The sequence below is a fragment of the Neofelis nebulosa genome, chromosome 13 (assembly GCF_028018385.1).
Source record: "Neofelis nebulosa isolate mNeoNeb1 chromosome 13, mNeoNeb1.pri, whole genome shotgun sequence".
Taxonomy (NCBI): domain Eukaryota; kingdom Metazoa; phylum Chordata; class Mammalia; order Carnivora; family Felidae; genus Neofelis; species Neofelis nebulosa.
The window spans coordinates 13,081,567-13,099,835 of record NC_080794.1 but is presented as its reverse complement, the minus strand read 5'-3'; the positions used below and the strand labels follow the sequence as shown (position 1 = coordinate 13,099,835).

The window sequence follows — 18,269 nt, the reverse complement described above, 5'->3', positions numbered from 1 at the left end:
TCATAATAGATGAGTTACGGTACTTGCCTAAGGTCATGGCCATGGAGTCTGGAAACACTGGTCCATATCTGGTCCTTTGCTCCTTTGTGGGCATACAGGGAGGTTATGCTCTCTGGTCCCCTGGCAGTCACTGATCCTTGGGCCGTGAGTGGCAATGATATGTGTCACTTGCAGGTTGAAGTATTTGATGCGGAGGCATTAGAGGGGGTGTGGGTTCTACATGATCTCTCTTCCTCTGCTCTGGTGACCCTGATAAGTGCCTGTCCCAGATGATAGGCTACCCGATCCCTGAGTCACCACTTGGAAGAAATCTCTTTCAGAGACTCATCAGACCAGGAGTGTGCTTTGCATAAGCAAGAGATAAATGCTTATGTGTTAAGCAACGATTTTACCACAGCAAGCCCCCCCCACCCATCCTGATTAACATAGCCTCCTAATTAACACCAGTTAATGAAGAAGACTCCTGAGCTCAATTATAAATCTTCTTTAACATTTCTTTCATTAACGTTTCCAATAAATGCCACAAATAAAAAGGTTTTATTCCTAGATAACCACATACAGCTAAATTAAATGTGACCCATATCTTACACCATTCGCAACAATTAACTCAAAATGGCTTAAAGACTTAAACATAAGGGGTGCCTGGGTGGCTCAGTTGGTTAAGCATCTGACTTCAGCTCAGGTCATGATCTCACAGTTCGTGGGTTCGAACACTGGATTGGGCTCTGTGCTGACAGCTCAGAGCCTGGAGCCTGCTTCGGATTCTGTGTCTCCCTCTCTCTCTACCCTTCCCCTGTTCATTCTCGCTCTCTCTCTCAAAAATAAACATTAAAAACATGTTTTAATTAAAAAAGAGAAAAGACTTCAACATAAGACCTGAAACCATAAAACTCCTTGAAGAAAGGACCCTGGCAGTGATGTTTTGGATGGGACACAAAGAGCCCAGGCACCAAAAGCAGAAATCACAAGTGGGATGACATCAGACTAAAGCCTCCGTACAACAAAGGAAACCACTAACAAAATGAAAAGGCAACCTACGGAATGGGAGAGAATATTTGTACACCATATGCGAGAGAAGGGATTAATATCCAAAATATGTAAAGAACTCATATAACTCAACAACAAAAAAAACAGACAACCAACTTAAAAATGGGCAGAAGGGGGGCACCTGAGTGACTCTGTTCATTGAGCATCTGACTCTTGGTTTCAGTTCAGGTCACGATCTCACAGTTCACGAGATCAAGCCCCACATCATGCTCTGTGCCGACAATGTGGAGCCTGCTTGGGATTCTCTCTCTCCCTCTTTTTCTGCCCCTCCCCTGCTTGTGCTCTTTCTCTCTCTCTCAAGAATAAATAAACTTAAAAAAACTTTTTTAATGTGTATTCATTCTTGAGAGAGAAAAAGAGAGAGACAGAGTGCAAGTGGGGGAGGGGTGGAGAGAGAGGGAGACACAGAATCCGAAGCAGGCTCCAGGCTCTGAGCTGTCAGCACAGAGTCCGATGCAGGGCTCGAACTCACGGACCGTGAGATCATGACCTGAGCCGAAATCAAGAGTCGGACACTTAACCAACTGAGCTACCCAGGTGCCCCTAAAAAATTTTTTAAATGGGCAGAGCTAGTGGACACTTTTTCCACAGAAGACATCCAAATGACAGGTAGATAAAGAGATGTTCAATGTTGCATTTCAAAATATACTAAAATCTCTTTAATTCAGAGGTCACATTTCAGGCAGTCTCAACTCTAAGACATAGTTACAAATGGGAAATAAATATAAAAGGTCTCCAGATCACAGAAACTTATGAAATAAAGTCTGCATTTTAAACCATAGGAGAGGGGAGCCTGGGTGGCTCAGTTGGTTAAGCATCCAACTCCAGCTCAGGTCATGATCTTGTGGTTTGTGAGTTTGAGCCCTGTGTTGGGCTCCGAGCTGACAGTGCAGAGCCTGTTTAGGATTCTCTCTCCCTCTCTCTCTCTCTCAAAATAATAAATAAAAACTTAAAAAAATAAAAACTTTTTAAAAAATAAACCATAGGAGAGCCTCTTCGGCTCGTGCAGAGCCTATTGACTTTTAATTTACATATAGTTCTAACCAAACATTCTTTTTCTTCCAATTACAGAAAATTGGAATACTCCAGGTTTCCAGAAGCAGGCACACAGGTGATAAGAGTGACAAGCAATTGGAAGACGTTCAAAAGAGAGGGGGGTCAGCCCATGACAATGATCAGTGGCCAGAGGGACAGCCTGAGTCCTTTTCGTTTAAAATCTCTAGGACAGCAGGGAAATGCAAACCAGATTTGAAAACATTCCCTTCAAGGTGTTTTTTTTTTTTTCCCCCAAGTTTGGGGTTTAAAAGAAAGCACTCCCAAGTCTTAAAGCTATCGAAAATACAAAGAGAGACAGAGACAAAGAGAGAACTGGAGTAATCCATTTCGAAATACTCCCGGGATGTGAGGGAACTTTTTATTTTCTGCATCTTGCTTAACCTTATTAAAATTTGTTGCAACGGTCGTGTATTGCCTCTGCGATCAAAAGGTATTGTCTTCAACGGATGGATACGGGATACGAAAACATCACGTCGGGTGAACGATTTTCCAAGTAGGCTGGAAAGGAGGTGTCAACTCTGCTAGTCTGTTCTTGCCTATCCTTACTGAAGAACAACCACTACTAAAAATAGCGTTTCCGTTGCTTTTCTCAGCTCGACGAAGCAGAATGTGTCACTTCAGAGGCCATCTTGGTCCAACTCTTAAGTCGGTTGCCCGATCCCATGGGGCGTTTAGAAATATTGAGGCACCAACTTACTTAGGTGAGTTCTACCTGCTTTTTCATTTCACTAACGGGAGAACAGGCTCAGCTGCCTTTCATGCCCTCACAAGCTGAACTTTGGATGCACCACAAGAGACAAAGTTTCTTCTGAATTAGGTAATTAAGTTGGTGTCTACATAAAAGAACTGATATAGCCAAGTGGCACAGAGCTGTGACCCAGTTGCTGAGCCTGTTGTGTCACAAATGAGTCCAAAGGTAAAGGCGTCGTTGAAGAGGAGCGTGTTTCGCGTTGCAGCGTGTTAAGCCCAGAGTTGCTCCGTTCGAAAGATTTAACTACGGGTTCAGCCTAGGCAACCACCGATTGGAGCAGATGCCAGAGTAAACAGCTGGCCTACCTGTACCACTGCTTTCCTGCCGAACATCAATGAGTTATAAGCCTTAGAAGCAGAATAAGTAATCATCCGACCAAAAATAAATAGATAAAGCTCTGCAGTCCATCCTGAAAGAGACAGACCACAGATAGCAGGTTGTACATTGACCCTTGTGAGCACCATCGAAGGGGAAAAACATAGGGGTGCCTTGGGTGGCCCCGTCGGGTAAGCGTCCGACTTTGGCTCAGGCCATGATCTCGAGTTCACGAGTTCGAGCCCCGTGTGGGGCTCTGTGCTGACAGCTCAGAGCCCGGAGCCCGCTTCGGATTCTCTGTCTCCCTCTCTCTCTGCCCTTTCCCCACTCGCGCTCTGTCTCCCTGTCTTTCAAAAATAAACACACACTTAAAAAATAATGTTATGAAGGGGAAAAACATCAGAAAACTGGCACAGTTCTCCTGACCGGCCTGCCGTCCCTGCTGGGTGACTCTTTCTCTGCAGTTCCTGCCATAATAAAACTGAATCGTGAGATGAAAGAAAATGCCTTGCTCTAGTTTCGGCAGGTTGTAAGCCAAATTATCCCTGAAAACCCTTTGGAGGGAGAAAAAAATTCAATTAGTAGAGGAGAAAAATGAGATATGAGCGACACCTAAAATCTCGCCTGGGGAGAGAGAATCTGTCTCCATCACACCCATGCTACAGGCAGAAGGAGGCGAGGGGACCCAGTTATCAGCAGCTCTCCTAAGTGCTCAGGGTTTCACAGCAGGTAAACCACGGAGTGAAAGCCGCGGACGCAGCACAAGTGCAGACGTGATGACAAATGACAACGTGTATCGAGAAGCTGACAGGCAGGGATCACTGAGGATTGTCACAGCCAGAAGAGTGTGCTCATCTAAAGGGGAGTCCCCACTCACTGGTGCCACGAGAAAACGAAGGCCCAAGGTTGATGGATTTTTTTTTTTTTTTTGGCGGAAAGTTAGTGATATGGGGCTTACCTTAAATTTGTTGATTTTCAAATATAGGCAAACCATTACAAATTTTTTTTTAATGTTTATTTTCAAGAGAGAGAGAGAGAGAGGCAGAGGAGGGAAACGCAGAATCCAAAGCAGGCTCCAGACTCCGAGCTGCCGGCACAGAGCCCAACGTGGGGCTCAAACCCACAAACCTGGAGAGCATGACCTGAGCCCAAGTGGGACGCTTAACCGACTGAGCCACCCAGGCGCCCCTAGGCAAACCATTTTTTAAAAATACCTTATTACTTACACTATGCGAGACAAATTGAACATATGCAGGGTTGTTACAGCCTCTGATTTAATCCATTGCTTCCCTCGTTTAAATATATTCCTTGAGGGGCGCCTGGGGGCTCAGTCGGTTAAGCTTCTAATTGGCTCAGGTCATGATCTCACGGTTCGTGGGTTCGAGCCCTGCGTCAAGCTCTGTGCCGACAGCTCAGGGCCTGGAGCCTGCTTCGGATTCCGTGTGTGTGTCTCTCTCTGCCCCTCCCCTGGACCTGCCAGTTTAAGGATGGCCTGGGCCACATGGCTCATCGCTGTTCCACGCGGTCTCTCATTCTCCTGCAAGCTGGCCCAGGTTTGCTTGTGTGGCAGCTAGGCAACTGTCCAAGAAAACGAGTGGAAACCTGCAAGTCTTTGAGGGCCAGGCTCAGAACTGGCGCCTTGTAACTTCTGCTGCCTTGTACTGCCCAAAGCACGTTGCGGGGCCAGCCCAGATTCAGGGGGAGGAGAAATGGTCTCCACGTCTCATGCTACAGAAGGTGTGGGTTCAGGGAGGGGTGGAGAACTGTGGTCATCCGGGCCATCGACTTCACCTGATAAGAAGGCACGTGCAAAGTTGACTTCTGGGAAACTCCGGGTCGTCTGCTGTTTCGAGAGCAGAGAAGGCAAAGGGGGGACACCGAGGAAAGACAGGACAAGGGTGGTGAGAAGAGGCCAGTTCGTGGAGGTCCTACCAGGTATGTGGCCCAGTGAAATACAAAGATGTTTTAAATCATTCTCTTTGGGGCGCCTGGGTGGCGCAGTCGGTTAAGCGTCCGACTTCAGCCAGGTCACGATCTCGCGGTCTGTGAGTTCGAGCCCCGCGTCGGGCTCTGGGCCGATGGCTCGGAGCCTGGAGCCTGTTTCCGATTCTGTGTCTCCCTCTCTCTCTGCCCCTCCCCCGTTCATGCTCTGTCTCTCTCTGTCCCAAAAATAAATAAAAAACGTTGAAAAAAAATTTTTAAAAATAAAAATAAAAAAAATAAAATAAATCATTCTCTTGGATTTTGCAGGGAATACAAGACAGATGCCAAGTAAACACAACGCAAGGTTGAACGTAAGCATCTTACATAAGATGCTCTGGGGGCTTGCAGAAAGGAGAGATCCTCTCTAGTTTGAAAAATCAAGGCGGGCTTCATGAACAAGATGGAATTGAAGCCAAACTTTGAAGAAGAAACCAGATTTGGTCAGGGAGAGGTGTGGATGCTGGAGCGTCAGCGCAGGGGAAGGAAAGTCCCAAATATATACAACAGCAGACAGCGTTGTTTGGGTAAACTGAGGCAGCAGTCCCTAATCGTTTTCTCCCTTAACTTTCTGAAAGATGCTCTCCATATGTGACACTCCCACATCCGTACCCCAATATGTCAGGGTGAGGACAGGATACAGTGTTACGGAAGGTGGCCGGCGCTCTGGATGTAACCCCACCCCTTGTCGCCCGCTGGTCCATTGTGACCCTGAGCCTGAGACCCACTGATGTAGGCTTTCTCGGGGGGCAATAAAATCTACAGCTGAGGGATAAGTTACTGGATGTTCTCAAATGTTCTAAAATGCCAGGCTGGGGAATCTTAACTGAGTGAACGCAGGAAAGGGTCCCCGAATGTGTTTGAGTGAGATAAACACGTGAAGAGACCTGCATTTTTGCAAACATAAAGGAGCAGGTGGGGCTAACAGACAATGCTTATTTCCCATCCCCTGGCATGGCCAACATCACTAACTGACCACAGGACTTCTTGAGGCCCTCCAAATGTGTCCCTGCTCAGTGCTCTAATGCTGTAGAAGTTGGATCTGAAACAGGCAGCCGTTGAAGAGTTGAGACCCCATTTGGGGGGGAGGGGAAGCAGAGCTTAGGTGGTCTGTGGGAGTGACAGTGGGAAAAGAAAGGAGGAAGATAGCAGAGAAGCGATGATTATCCCACTAGGAGTTGCCACCAGGTCAACATGGGAAAAGGAGAAGAGGGAAGACCAAGTGTCAGTCCAATTTTTGAAGGGCGGGAGAGAATCATGGTGCCATGTGCCAAAAGAAGAAACTTGGGGAAATCAACTGATTGTGCGGTGGAGAAGGAAGTGGGTTTGGTGTGAGTTCTGGGTATAAACACAAGGCCCAAAAGCCATCAGGACGAGGGCTAAGGCCGACGCTCGTAACTCTCACACCGAACCAAAACGTCACGAACATAGCGTTTCTTCCAAGCTTCCAGCAACGTCGAAAGGGCGCGTGTGGGAGAGAAACACGCTTCTTGTTTCTTCTTGGACTATCACGACCTTGTTCGAGATTCCTGCTGGAACCCGGAAGACGGAGAGAGGTGAAACATTGGTGGTGGAAGGGTTTTGCCTTTCTTTCACGGGAGAAACAGCTGGAAAGAAGTACTCCTGTGTCCTGGCCGTGGCTGTGCACGTCGAAGCCCGAACTTCCCTGCTCCATTCTTCAACCACTGCTTTGTGTCTGCAGGAAGCGCCAACTCAACGCATCGCGGAAAACTTGATCCAATTTTGACAGCCATTGTTCTGCGACGTCTGAATTGAGATCGTTTTTCATGCAACAAAAGTGGAGGCCCGTGTTCCGAGGAGAGGAGCTAAATTTCTAGTCACGTACTTTGCAGGGAGATGGTAAACAATGGTGGCTTAAGAGGAAGGGTTCTAGATTAAGATTTTTTTTTTTTTTAGTATTTATTTTTGAGAGAGAGAGAAAAAGAGAGAGAGGAAATGAGCAGGGGAGGGGCAGAGGGAGAGGGAGACAGGATCTGAATCAGGCTCCCTGCTCCGAGCTGTCAGCACAGAGCCCGACGTGGGGCTCGAACCCACGAACCGTGAGATCATGACCTGAGCTGAAATTGGATGCTTACCTGACTGAGCCGCCCAGGCGCCCCTCTAGAAGGAGATTTCTTGAGGTCAAATCTCAGCAATGCCCTCACTGGAAGAAGTCACTTAACTTGATACATCAATTTCCTCATCTTTGAATTGGAGAGAATACTCACAACTACCCCTTCCTGTGGTTGTGAGGGTTCACTAAGAAGTACATGTCAGGCGGACTGGATGAGTAAATCTGCTTCACAGTGCCCTTTATTTGTTTAGCACAGACGCTTATTAAGTGCTCATGAATAATTCCTCTTATATGTCAGTTTCATCCACAGGGAATTCTCATTTTCTAGATGGAAAGTTTCCTTTGGTTTTGCATCATCAGATGAGGAACTTCAAGGACCTATCAATGAATGAATGCTCCCAGAGAGGGAGCTCTCCGAAGTGCCCCCACTCTCTGAGAAGATCTAAAGTCATCTTGGCCACAGAGTTCATCTATGTGGGGTGCTGGTCATATTCAGTCTCCGTGGCTGTGAGGTTAGGGAGACGCACTTCAACAAACAATCTTCCACCTTAGAGTTTGGAAAATTTCTTGTTCCCACTCGTATTAACCCAAATAGTAAATGAGCTGGAAAAGGATTAGAGTACTCTTAAACTTCAGCTGCAAAGGTTCACTTATAAATTCTTCCCCTTATGAACACAGTAACATAAAGATGGGGTTATGTGTCTCCATCAACATAGTTCAGGGGTCTGAACATTTAGAAAAAGTGATAGCATTCCCTGGAAAGGTGACCTGGCCAGAATGCTCCTCGTTTTCGAACTTGTAGAGTTTTGCCACTAAGTAAACCTGATCATGGGTCTATCATGTGTTCTTTAACAATACAAAATAGTTTCTCCCAAAGGCAATTTTTTCCCTCTTAATGTCTTAAGGCAGCATCTCATCTCTTTGTCACAGAATTTTCTATGACATGTCCTGGGAGCGGTGGGTTGCTACCCATTTAACAACTGGCTCTCCGGGCATAGACAGCCCTGGCGTGTTGTACTGTGTGTATGTGAACACTCCCGCCATGGTTGATTTCAGGCCCCCCGAGGAAAACACTGGAAGTATATACAGCTGGCCCCAACGCACCAATGTGAACTTTCCTTACCCCACTGTTGTCACGACACAAACCACCTTCTAAGCCCTGAATGAGACATTTCTTAAGCATAGTCTAAGATAACAATGTTGTCCCTGGAGCTAGGGAGGCAATGGGGAGCAGGAATTGAGACTGGATATTCCAGATGGCTGCCGAAACCATATCCAACGGGTACACACTGCTGTGTTCTGTATCACAAATACACTTTGCTCTTTTCCTTTCTGTTAGCTGCTCCTCCCAGACCAGGCCAGTCTGCAAGAGCAACAAACAAAGGTGGGTAGCAGTAAAGAAAAACAATACGGAAAACAGTTGCAGAAGATTCTCAGAGGGCCTCAGGGACCTCATTTCTTGGCAGGATCCTAAGAAGCTCGTCAGCAGACATTCAAATTCTCCTTCACGGTCATCAGTGCTATTCTCTGCACCGCCCTCTTGTGGCCTCACCGCCTGCCAGAATCTAGTGATGGATGACTAACCCCTGACCACCTTCTTCCTCCTTCTCGAGCGTCGTAAGGTCACTGAAGCTGTCCTCAGTGAGGTGTGAGAAGCCTCATGACCATGGACACAAGAGTTTCTGGTTTCCAGTGTTCTGGAGAAATTTGGGACAGATTCCCACATGCTAGATGGGAAAATTGGGGAGGGGGGACTACTTAGAGTCACAGCCCAAGTGTCCCCTGCTGCAGGAGGTCTGGATATCAGAGTTCTTTCCCTTTAGGGTGACCCTTGACATTCAAGTCCGGTGATAGGAAGTGGCTCTTCACCTCCTGTTTAAGAGTCTTGATCCTAAGACTGGATAACTCATTACCTCAAAGGTTTTATGAGCATTTTTTTTTTTCAAACACACCCATTCCACCCTGGTTCTGCTAGAACTTCTGGAACCTGCCCTGAGAGACGATGGTCCAGATTAGCCTGGTTCCCTCTCAATGATGCATTTGCGCTAGAGATGTGGTGAGCTCTCCATTTCTCTCATCTACCGTTGACCTTGGAGCAGGAGTCGAAAGAAGGGGCACTCCTTTCTGTGAGAGGAAGAGAAAGGAGGAGGAGGCTGGCGACATTCTGCCTGCAGAAGGCTTTGAAAGGTGCCCATTTGGAAGAACGTGTAAAACCAGCTACCGGTGTCTGTTCTTTAGCCAATGAGACAAGCCTTCTAGGTGTCACCTCACATCACAAACGGTTTCCTTTTGGCAAAGGGGACGGGGTTGGGGGCCACGCCTCTCCTCAGCCTCCTACCGAGAATCCAGTGATCCCCCGGCTGGAGCTCATGGCTTAACCCATTTCTTCCTCTCACACTTTACACACTCCTCCATTCTGGTACCTAGGGTTTCATGGGTGTCTCTCTCTCCACTGGAAGCTTTGGTGTCAGAGCCCATCCTATTTCTCTCTGCGTGACCAGCACCACATTTACACACAGGATCCCAATTTTACAAACGAAGCAAGTGAGGCTCAAGGTATTTCGAAGAGCCAGTAAATTAGGCACGTGGGACTCGAATTCACATCCTTTTGACTCCAGCTGCAGTGACATCACCCTGATCATCCATGCCACAGATGTCAGTTATTGGTGGCTGATGTGGTCGTGACAAAACAGAGATGGGCTGAGGACTGAATCAACCACGCCTCTGCAATGTGGCCTCTGTAGACACCCAAAAAGGATGGGCTTCTAGGGTCTAGGTTGGGAGACACGTGGAGATTCGCTGCAATGGTGTCCCTGGAGAGGGCGGGGAGGCTCTGGGCCCCTTCCTCATACCTGCCTGGCCCTATGTATCTTTTCTATCTGGCTGTTCCTGAATTATACCCTTTTATAATAAACTGGTCATCTAGCTTAAAAAAAAAAAAAGATTAGAGATGGAATGAGATCCAAACAGGCTTTGCTTATGTCCCTATATCCTTGGAAATTCCACCAAGTCCGAGTTTTTGAGGATAGTTCCAATCCACTCAGAATTTCAGACATTCTTCAATGGCTCATATAAAGAAGAGTCATCCAAAAGGATGGGAAGGCCAGGATGACCAAGTTGAGCAGACTCATTACAAGAAGAGGGGAAGGGAAGGAAAAATTAGATACACAGAGGGAGACCACACCATAAGAGACTCTTAAGTACGGACAACACACTGAGGGTTGCTGGGGGTGGGGGAAACGGGGGACGGGCATGGAGGACAGCACCTGCTGGGATGAACACCGGGGGTCGTATTTAAGCGATGAACCACGGGCATCTACTCCCAAAGCCAAGACGACACCTTATGATAGCTAAGTTGACAATTAAACCACAACAACAAGAACAGAACTGGGATTCGAAAAGTTATCTCAGGTCACCCTACGTATCTGAGCCAGGAGGCCTCGGGCTGTGAGCCAGAAAAACACCACGTCTGAGATGCTGCAGCTATGTGGTAAACCTGAAGAAGTTTGCTTCTGAAGACTAAGGATTCGAATCTCACTGTCGAAAACGGGGTAGGAAAGTGAGTTCCCGCCGCTTGACTTCCCCGATTAGGCAACACAACTCTTCAGACCGAATCCAGCTCTCTGAACGCGGATCTGAAGATTCACGGAAAGGACAGCGAAAGGCCATCTTTCGAATTCCCCCTGTGATCGCGACATTCAAATGACCTGAGCGCACACAGCCCTGGAATGCACACAGAATTAAGAAAAGCCGCCTTTGCGAGGGAAACGCACGGGGAGAGGAAGCGTCTCTCCCCTCTCTCCCCCCACCCCCGCCCCTGTCCCTTATTTTAATAAGTCATATTATTCAGGAGGCTAATAAACATCTGTTTCTTCTCAGTGTCAAGGGAGCCTGTGTGCACACGCGAGCAACCGTGGCTCTCTGTCCTCGGGGGAGAAAACAAAGCACCATCCATCCAAGCCCAGCTACGTACCTGCGGCGGCAGCTGGCTGTTCAGAGAGGCAAGCGGGTCCCCGTCGCGAGCCCGAGTGCCAGGGCACTTGGGTGTCCCCGGCCCCCACTCTCATGAGCAGTGCCGCTTGCTGACTCCCGGAGGCTGAATGCACCAGCCGGGGAAGCCAAGGCTCTCCAACTTAACTACTTGTGTGCTGACTCACATACCGGGCAGGACGTGCCCCAGCTGAGCCTGCTTGTGGAAAAACCCTGCCTGGGCCTCCCAAGGTCACACCTGGAGCCCGTCCCCAGGCACCCTGCACGGACACGGCGTGGGAAGGAGGCGTTCGTCTTCTCAGACATACCTGCCTCCCGTGTTTGATGTGGAAAAGGACACCCTTTCCTCCGCCGGGTCCCCTACGCTGCACTGTGAGGCGACGTCGGGGGACAAATCCACCCAGAGACGTGGGGTAGGGTCACTGCCTGCGGAGGAGTCAGGCTCCGCGCAGAGGGGCCGCCTCGCTGGTCTGGAAAGGGTGTCACTGGAGAGACTGATTACACCCAACCGCCCTGGTAGCTCAGGGCAGCAAACGCAGCAGCGTCCACACGGTGCCCGGCCAAAAAAACGGAGCATCAGCTGCCTGCAGTACAGTCTGCTTTAGACTGCGTGGTTTCTGGGGCCCCTGGTGGGGGGGATCCACTCTTCCAACCTTTGGGGCCCCGGTATCGGCGGCAGGGAAGAGAAGGCAAAGACCTCTCGCATCTGATCAGGCCCCTCAAGGGCATGACATCCTGTCCGTCCGTTGTCTCCATGACAGGAAGCACAGGTGCCCAGGATTCTGAAAACTGGGGCCGCTTTCCTAGTTCTTGTTGGGCCGCTTCCTAGAAGCCAGAGGGGCGAAACTTGCCTCTGAGCCCAGGGCAAAGCCCTGCTTTTCTTCAGGCGCAGCACAATCCACCCTGGGGTTCATGGAGGAGTTGGCTGCAAGGCAGGGAGGAGCGAGCGGCTGGGGATGGACCGTTGAAGGCGCCCGGAGACAGCCGGACAGCCACGCGGGGATCTGCGGCCCGACTCGGCCCAGGCCCCCCCTGCAGCCCCCTGCCTGGAGTGGCCGAGCCTCCCGCAGCGATGTCTCACCTCCTAACTGGGCCCCGAGGCTGCGGGGCCTCCTGCGCCTGAAGCGCATCTACCTGGGGGACCTGCAAGCTGACGCTCGGGGAGTCACATGCATCCGTGCACAGAGCACGGCCTACAGGCTGAGTGTGTAATAATATGGGCCGTGTAAGCAACCGCAGCAGTCAGTGTGCAGAACGCTGTATATATGCCCTGTAGGGAGGGCTCCTAGCTCTCCTGCGACATCTGTGCTCCTCGTTTCTTCCGGGCGTCCTGTGCGGTCTGGAGTGGCCATTCGCTGAGGTCCGGCCACTGGGGCGTGAGCGGAAGTGACAGGCACCGACGCCGGCCTTGGCCCCCGGCGTGCTTCTCCAGGCTCCCGCGTGGTCTCGGAGGGAGATGCCCACAGTGACCCTGGATGTTGCAGGAAGAAGTAGGTAGAAAGCCTCCGTCAGCCTGAATGACCACACAGAGCTGCTGACCTTTGCGATTCCTTTTAAATCATGGTGGGGGGAGGGGGTGGGGATGGATGCAAAGCTGAACACTTTCTTTCAAAATTCCCTTCGGGGTATGTGAGCAACACAGTTCAAACACAGCTTGTCTGCAGAGCAAAGGCTAGACTCCTTCACGGGGTATTCAAACCCACCCAGCCCAAGGCCTCTGCCTTTGACCTGGCCTTTGACATTTTCCTGGTCATGCTGGGCACCTGGGCCTCTTTATGGCTCCTAAATGCACCTGTCCTATCCCATCCCTGCTCAAACTTTTATCCTCAAAATACTTTCTCACCTACTCCCCGGTTAACTGAGTCATACCTCCCTGAGTTCAAAAACAAGGCTGCAAATTCTCTGACACTCCGTCCGTGGAATAGAGGGGATCTGTGTCATTTCCCCCCCCCCCACCCCAAGACTCGGTGGGTTTATGGCTGCCCGTGATGACAACAGAGGACATGGAATCTCTGCCGTGTGACTTCTGACGCTGGGTCACAAAAGCCTTGTGTCAATTCTCCATTTCCTGGAGCACTTGCCCTTGGATCTGTTAAAATAACAAAATCCAACTGAGTCCGTTTTAAAGATCTTCCTGGCTTTATTCAATGATTCGTGTATTGGGCGGCACCCCAATACAGACAGGAAGGGGCTTCGAGGAGCTGTGCAAAATGGATGCCTTTTATAGGCAGCAGGGAGCAGGACAAGACAGTTATGCTGCGGGTGGGGGGAGAAAGCAGGTTGGTTATTGCAAGGTTACTTTCCTTTAGGGGAAGGCAGGGGTCTCTCAGGCAGATGATTTAACTACTGCTGATTAGGTGATTCCCGATTGACTGGTTTAAGATTCCTTTCTTGGAGAGCCAAAAATGTAATTAGGTCTGAGTTTGGTGGTGTGGGGCTTAGCATAAGCAACTCCATTTTGGACCGACCTGTTGTCTTGTCTTTAACAGAAGCCTGGGTCGCTGTGTAAGAAGTCTGGAAATCCTGAAGCTACTATGCTGCAGGGACCACACGTAGATGCTTTGGTCACAGTTCTGAATAGTCTCCTTTCAGTTACCCGCACGGAGGCGCCAGATAGACAAGTGAATCGGGGTCAGACTCCAAAGCCGTCCGTCCACCAGCAGGATCCGATGGAGGATCACCAATGCCACACGGAGGAGCAGTGTCTCCCAGCCAAGTTCTGCCCGGATTCCTGACCCACAAAACTATCAGCCACAATCAGACACCTGTCACTTTAAGCCACTATGCTTGGAGTAGTTTGGTATGAAGCAAACATAACTGCAACGCCCTTCTTCGGGGCCCAACACACGGTCTATATTTTTCCAGAAGGTTTATCTACCATCCTCCCCATTTAGATCTCTGGGTTGTTTCTCACTGTGGGATTCTTACGAAGTTAGCGTAGACTTAAAAACTTTCCATAATAAAATATTTGTTACGGCTTGAAATGCGCTGATGGGAATGCTAAATTTGCATACGTGTGTGTTTGTGTGAGTGTGACCCCTGAGATCTCACTCGCCACCCCGAGCGAGGGAACGACAGTTTGGGAAACAGAGAAGTCTGTGTTCTGTGGACCCAAGGCTCACCGGCCCTCCAGGCCCCGCCCCCAGCGGCTCTGGTCCCGCTAGAGCTTTTCCTGCCTTCCTGGGCAGACTGGGCAGAGGGAGTGAGAAACCAGCGGGTCTCTCCAGTGAGCCCGCCTGCCTTTCCTGCTCTGACCTCCTTTAGCGGTAGGGAGATGGCCAGCAATTCCTCCTCATTTTTTGTCAGATGAAAAAGAGCTGGACCGGGGCCCTCTTCATTCGCAAGAAGGAAATGGATCTCCCAGGGCCTGCGCAAATCCGCTGTGTTTGCTGAGTTTAATTGGTGATTAGACCTGAACGTCCCAAGCCAGTTTTGATGGCCCGGATCCACAGGAAGCCAATTTGTCACAGCTCTCCAAGCCCGGCATGTGTGAAAGTGACATTTCAGATCCCTTCCCATCTAATTTTGGTGACTTTTGTTTGAATTCACACTTGGTGAATGTTAATAGTATGTGGGGGTTATGTGTGCTGAATACATTGACATTTTCCCTCCCGAAGGAAGTACCGTATTGCCATCTCTCCACCCCCCCCCCCCCCACCCCCGCCGCAGCCCTTTCTTGCTGGTACTGAGGATTGTGCAAAAACAGGGAACAGGGCCTTCTGGCCGCGTTCCCTGCTTCGATCCCTCTGCTCAGGAACCCGGAGCCCCAGGGGAAACCTCAGCAGCAGCTATTGGGCCCCAGGGTTTGGAGAGGCCAGGGCGAGCTGCAGGGCAGAGATCAAGCCCTGGGGTCATCTGGTGTCCGCTGGTGAGCACAGGAATGTGCTCCGACGTCCGGGGCCGGCGACACTTCCCGGGGCAGACGTGTGCACGGCTCCTCTACAAGCTTTGCTTTTTGTGCTCGCCCCCAGAGCCTGCGGAGAAGCCCAGCCAGCATACGCCTGCAGATCCGTCCGGCCCCCTCTGGTGCGCACAGAGCCTGCGGGGCTCGCTGAAGCGGCTGTGACGCTCCTGCTGCGACAAGGAAGCTTCTGCTGCAAACACAGCATTCTCGGCTCTTACCCCTGCCGGGGGCCACCGTCACAGCCCAACGGCAGCCAGGGGTCAGAAGGCTCCCGTGACCCCGGGGACTAGCAACGAACACGCTTTCCGTAAGCCTGGCAACGATTGGATTGTGGCCTCTTGAAACCCAAAGCCGATGACTTCAGAGAAGCCTTCCAAACAAACATTTATTTTCACAGATTACACTTTTTTCCCAAGTGAGGTACCCGCCCCCCTCCCCCCGAAACATCCTAAAATATCGAGGAGCATTGCTACGCGTCCCCCGTGGAAAACCCGATTCTGTGCACAAGCTCTTTATTAAAAAGAGCACAAAAGACAGAGTGCTCCTCATCCGAGATAACTGTGTCCTGCTCCGTCAGAGTCGGCCAGTAACCTAGTCACCATTGTGCACACGCATCAGATGCTCAGGACGGTCCAGCAAGTCTTTTAATAAAGACCCAAGACATACATGGCTTCTGTCTACTGATAATGAATCCAGAAGTCCCGATAAAGGCTGAGTCTAGGTTTGGTTCAGTATGCTGTCCAGCTCTCTCCCTGGCTGGGGCCGGTCTTTCCATTGACTGGGACTTCTTCCTTGGCTCCCAGGGGCCCCATTTCCATCTCTCTCTCTCATTTCCCTCTCTAGAATGCCAGGGGTTGTTTACTGAGCACAGAACTGGTACGTGTGCCTCCTCATTACCTCACATTACACCACGATACACGTAACTGGCCTAAATGATTCACGTTCTTTTAGGAGCTGCCCTTGGTTTGTGTTTGAACATGACACATTGCATCTCCCAAGCGCGACCGCATTTTAGACTCCAACGCTTGAGAGAGGAGCCGGACAAAGCCCTTGGTGTGAAATAAAAGTAAGGACGATATTCTGGTTGAGGTTCTTGGTACAATATGGACTGGGACAGCTTCAAGAATACCACTTTCTGTATTTCCTACTCACGCTGAAAAAGGCTTTGAGTAACCAAGTTAAACTAATTTAGAATTTATCTTGGTCCAAGCCAGAGAGAGAGAGAGGAAGAAATTGACCAACCCAACAGAACATCCTGTAAACACTTGGACATAAATGGACCAAGCATTCTGGACTGTTGGCACCCGACATTTTCTCTTAATGTTCTGAGGTTCCTCATAAGCAGCCATATTTGTTACTAACCAATGTCCTTGGCAGTTGTTTCCCAGGGACCAGCCCGGGATATGCCACAGCAGTCAGACAACTAACGACTAGAGCAGTCTAAAGAAAGAAAGAGAAGGAAAGTCATTCAGGCTACTCTGGAGTTTGGGCTTTGCTCTAGCGCCCGGCTGCATCCTAGGTCATCTGTGGGAGGGCACATCAAAGGCTCTGGCGGGTAAGCTCACATTTAAGCCACCTGCACGTATGCCCTCTGTTCCCCAGTCCAGCGTTAATTATCTTCACGTTCTTCTGGACAGCTCACGTGCGCAGAGTTGGAAGTCATGACAGTGGACTCTACCAGCCGTTTTAGTTTTAGTTCTTCATTTGTTGTTAGGACACAGATTTGTATGTCCAGACATTAAGGGCAGTCTAGAGATAACGGCTTAGTCACTAACTCCCAAATTTATTTGACTACAAAAGCTGGGTCACCAAGGGCTTCTGGTTTCATGTTTAAGACGGAAAATGCTTGGGAGTCTGGTCACCATTCCTATCCTTACAACTAGAAAAGGCTGGACAAACTGAAAAACAACTTTTCTTGGAGCCATCACAGGATTGGGGTCAATGGTTCCAACCACCATGCCCGAACCTGGAGAGACAGGTGCATCCAGATCTCACAGGTGAGATCTGCTTACATGGAGCAGAAGCCGCTGAAGCCATAAATTAGAAGGAACACTTATATGGAAACTTAGATGAACTGCTGGTAGGGGGAGGGAGAGGGGTTAACAATCCACAAATACCTTTTGATTCCCCCAAAACTTGTCGACTAATAGCCAACTGGTGACCAGAAGCCTCATCGCTAACATAAACAATTGATTAACACATACTTTGTATTCTATATACTGCATTCCTAGAATAAAGCTGGAGAAGGGGCCCTGGGTGGCTCAGTCAGTTGGCCATCTGACTCTTGGTTTCAGCTCAGGTCATGATCTTACAGTTTGTGAGTTTGAGTCCCGCATCAGGCTCTGCATTAGCAGTGCAGAGCCTGCTTGGGATTCTCTCCCTCTACCTCTCTCTCTCTCAAAATAAATAAACTTTAAAAAAAAAGGAAGCTAGAAAAAATAAAATATTAAGAAAATCAGAAAATACATTTACAGTACTGTATTTACTGAAAAAGAAATCCATGTGTAAGTGGACCTGCTTAGCTCAAACCCGTGTGGTTCAAAGGTTAACCGTACTTTATTTTTTTATTTATTTATTTTTTTTATAAATTTTTTTTTTCAACGTTTTTAATTTATTTTTGGGACAGAGAGAGACAGAGCATGAACGGGGGAGGGGCAGAGAGAGAGGGAGACACAGAATCGGAAACAGGCTCCAGGCTCCGAGCCATCAGCCCAGAGCCTGACGCGGGGCTCGAACTCACAGACCGCGAGATCGTGACCTGGCTGAAGTCGGACGCTTAACCGACTGCGCCACCCAGGCGCCCCGGTTAACCGTACTTTAAATGTGAAAGGTCTAAATACATCAATAAAAAGACAAGAGATCATCAGAATAGGTGAAAAACAAGATGCTGTTTTTCTGTTTATATATTCTGTCTATAAGAAACCTACTTTAAATATAAAGATCCAGACAAGGGAAACAAAAGCAAAAATGAACTACTGGGACCTCATCAAAATAAAAAGCTTCTGCACAGTGAAGGAAACAACCAGCAAAACTAAAACGCAACCAACAGAATGGGAGAAGAGATTTGCAAACAACATATCAGATAAAGGGTTAGTATCCAAAATCTACAAAGAACTTATCAAACTCAACACCCAAAAAACAAATAATCCAGT

General features: G+C 49.2%; 1 protein-coding gene and 1 long non-coding RNA gene across 2 annotated transcripts in view; one reads left to right on the top strand and one right to left on the bottom strand.

The window, feature by feature from the left end:
- ASAH2 (N-acylsphingosine amidohydrolase 2) overlaps positions 1-11,330 on the bottom strand; it is an 86,046-nt gene extending 74,716 nt beyond the window's left edge. Inside the window, exon 1 of the mRNA XM_058696320.1 lies at positions 11,197-11,330. The gene's annotated coding sequence lies outside the window, so the exon portion shown is untranslated. The remainder of the gene's footprint in view (positions 1-11,196) is intronic.
- A 6,211-nt stretch (positions 11,331-17,541) lies between these two features.
- LOC131492625 (uncharacterized) lies at positions 17,542-17,968 on the top strand. Its single transcript, XR_009252190.1, has 2 exons — positions 17,542-17,653; positions 17,915-17,968. It is a non-coding gene; the product is annotated as an uncharacterized LOC131492625 (long non-coding RNA).
- Positions 17,969-18,269: the final 301 nt, after the last annotated feature.